The sequence below is a fragment of the Portunus trituberculatus genome, chromosome 46 (assembly GCF_017591435.1).
Source record: "Portunus trituberculatus isolate SZX2019 chromosome 46, ASM1759143v1, whole genome shotgun sequence".
NCBI lineage: Eukaryota > Metazoa > Arthropoda > Malacostraca > Decapoda > Portunidae > Portunus > Portunus trituberculatus.
Genome location: NC_059300.1, coordinates 3,917,305 through 3,920,455, shown reverse-complemented (window position 1 = coordinate 3,920,455; position 3,151 = coordinate 3,917,305). Strand labels below are relative to the sequence as shown.

At 43.4% G+C, this 3,151-nt stretch overlaps 1 long non-coding RNA gene across 1 annotated transcript in view; it reads left to right on the top strand.

Moving 5' to 3' along the window:
* The window catches only part of LOC123520198, a 23,785-nt gene extending 21,412 nt beyond the window's left edge, over positions 1-2,373 (top strand). Inside the window, exon 2 of the long non-coding RNA XR_006679194.1 lies at positions 1,898-2,373. This is a non-coding gene — a long non-coding RNA (uncharacterized LOC123520198). The remainder of the gene's footprint in view (positions 1-1,897) is intronic.
* The last annotated feature ends 778 nt before the right edge of the window (positions 2,374-3,151 follow it).

Below are 3,151 nucleotides of genomic sequence, written 5' to 3'. Positions count from 1 at the left end.
ATGAAAGGGAGGGAACTTGTGCTTAGGGTACAATGGAGAGGGAGTGACAGTGAAAGGAAGAGAGAGAGGGAAAAGCAAAGGAGATCGTGTTGGTGGGGCACGAAGGAGCTGTAGCTTGGCAGGGACTGAATAAGAGAAAGCAAGAGGGTAAGTTTTGAGAATCAGATGAAGGAGAAAGAGCGATGAGAGAAGTTGGAAGGGAAAAAAAAGCAGGAAAAAGGGACAGGTAAATATTTAAAGATAGATGGAAACCATGGAAATAGATACGTATATATGTAAATATATAGATTCACAGATAGACAAATGGAAAGATAGATTGATTGATTGATTGACTGATTGATAGATAGGTTAAAAAACAGTATATAGGTAGGCAGGCTGACAGAAAAATAGGTAGATTGATAGATAGATAGAGAGGTAGATGGATTGGTAGGCAGATAATTTGATAAAAAAAAAAAAAGAAATGAAAGATGGAAGACAAAAGCGAGAGAGAGAGAGAGAGAGAGAGAGAGAGAGAGAGAGAGAGAGAGAGAGAGAGAGAGAGAGAGAGAGAGAGAGAGAGAAAGAGAAAAGCTGGAGGGGAGGAATGGAATCTTAGCAGAGGTCGGTCAAGTGCCAAGTGGAGGCGGTTGACGGGATCCTGCGGCTGGCTGGCACTCGCTTGGCACTCGTCCTGGCATAAACAAGGAAGCCTCGCCTCACAAATCCCCTAAGTAACGATCCATGAGACCTGAACTTTATTGTGACGGTCGCCAGCCACGCCTCCTACACATCCACTCCCATCCCTCTCCTCGCTAGCTGTCCCTTGTGTCTTGTTTGTACCTTCCCTCACGTTCCCTCCCCCTTGCAAACTTTATACTAACCTTAACCTTCACTCATATATCAAGTTTATTCTACTCCCTTCCTTATTTTCCCTCTCACTGACAAACTATACTAACTTTAACCTTCCCTCATATGTCACATCTTTCTGTTTCATTCTCTCTCTTTTAGTTTCCCGATTTATTATGTTACTAACTAAACTTTAATCTTCATGCATATATCATATTTGTTTGTCATTCTCTCTCTCTCTCTCTCTCTCTCTCTCTCTCTCTCTCTCTCTCTCTCTCTCTCTCTCTCTCTCTAGATAGATAGATAGATAGATAGATAGATAGATAGATAGATAGATAGATAGATAGATAGATAGATAGATAGATAGATAGATAGATAGATAGATAAACAGATAGATAGATAAAAAGATAAATAGATAAGCAGATAGATATGCAGAAAGATAGATAGATAGATAGAGAGATAGATAGTTTATTGACCATGAGCTGCGCATCCTTAAAAGAAATACTAATGAAAAACAAAAGAAATCAAACCCTTCCCATTCACCGCCCTCCTGCTGAGCTCTGAACAACGATATCCTGCCCCTGGCCAATATTACCCTAGAAGTAGCACCGTTCTTTGATGGCTTTCCACTCGTAACTTTCCTCGAGGGTGATTCTGTGCCAAGATTGGTAGAGATGTAAGAAAAGATTTTGTTACTTTAATCTTCATATGGGCACCCTGGATTTATTTTATTTATTTTTTTTTTATAACCATAATGCACTTATGGTTTTGTCCTTTGATCTTAATTAGAGTTTTTTTTATATTAATAAGTTTATTGTACAGTAATATTATGTCAAAAAGTTATTCATGTCTAAAGTTTCAATGGATTTATGTTTGTGTATTTTCATGTACAGATGTTCTGCATTTCTCTCTCTCTCTCTCTCTCTCTCTCTCTCTCTCTCTCTCTCTCTCTCTCTCTCTCTCTCTCTCTCTCTCTCTCTCTCTCTCTCTCTCTCTCTCTCTCTCTCTCTCTCTCTCTCTCTCTCTCTCTCTCTCTCTCTCTCTCTCTCTAACAAAGCCTCCTGTCCTCTAGGTACACCCTGTCGCTGTGGGGTCCTTGCAGCGTTCACCTCTCTGCGCCACACCCACACAAGGCCTGGCAGACCATCACCTGCGAGGGCCTCGCCAGCCTTCACGCATTTTACTACCACCAAGATAAGTCAAAAGAGTTTCCAATGCACCCCAACGCACCGCTCTCAAGTTTCCGATGAGGAGCTATTTTCATGATATTTAAGCCTCTGATTGTAAAAGTGAAGGCTGAATCTTATGTAAAAATAGAAAATCATGGACTTCAACTTACGTAATTGTGCATAATGGGAGGCAATACTTAATGAAAAAAAATTCCAGAAAGCTTTTAACCACGATCAGATCATATTTTCCAAGTCACATCAATAGCTGATGATGAAAAGCAATGGGAAAAATAAATAGAAAGAGGAAGACAGAAGACTCACCAACACAAGAGATGATGATGAGAGACAGAAAGAAAAGAAAAGGAGGACAAGAATAGAAGAGAACATCAGAAACACCAGAGGACATGTCAGTGACCAAGACTCCCATGTCCTTGCTCTACAGAAGGAACAGAGGGGAAGAGTAGGCCGCCGGCGGAAGCAGACGAGGAAGGAGGAGCAGAAGGGTCTTTCAAACCAGACTCAAAAGGGAGAAAGAGAAAACAAGACCAGAAATCTGGCTCTAGGTGAACCACAGCTATGAGAGGCACGGCACCAGGTCAGCTTTTCTGGTGAGGAGAGAGGCCGTGAGGCATGAAGGAGGCGGGGCGGGATAGGAGAGTGGGTGGGAGGGAAGGAGAGGCAGAAAGATAGAGAAGGAGGAGATGGCCCAAAATTGTGGAGGAGCTAGAGCGTGTGAGAGGGAGGCGGTGCGAGTGGCTGAAAGGTGGATGAAGTGTGTGGTGTGTTACCGGGAAGGAGGGAAGGGAGTGTAGGTGTGTGTGTGTGTGTGTGTGTGTGTGTGTGTGTGTGTGTGTGTGTGTGTGTGTGTGTGTGTGTGTGTGTAATTCACTGTTTGATCTGCTGCAGTCTCTGACGAGACAGCCAGACATTACCCTACAGAACAAGCTCAGAGCTCATTACTTACGATCTTTTATAAGCCTGAGACCAGGCACACACCACACACAGGGACAACAAGGTCCCAACTCCTCGATTTACATCCCGTAGCTACTCACTGCTAGGTGAACAGGGGCTACACGTGAAAGGAGACACACCCAAATATCTCCACCCGGCCGGGGGATCGAACCCCGGTCCTCTGGCTTGTGAAGCCAGCGCTCTAA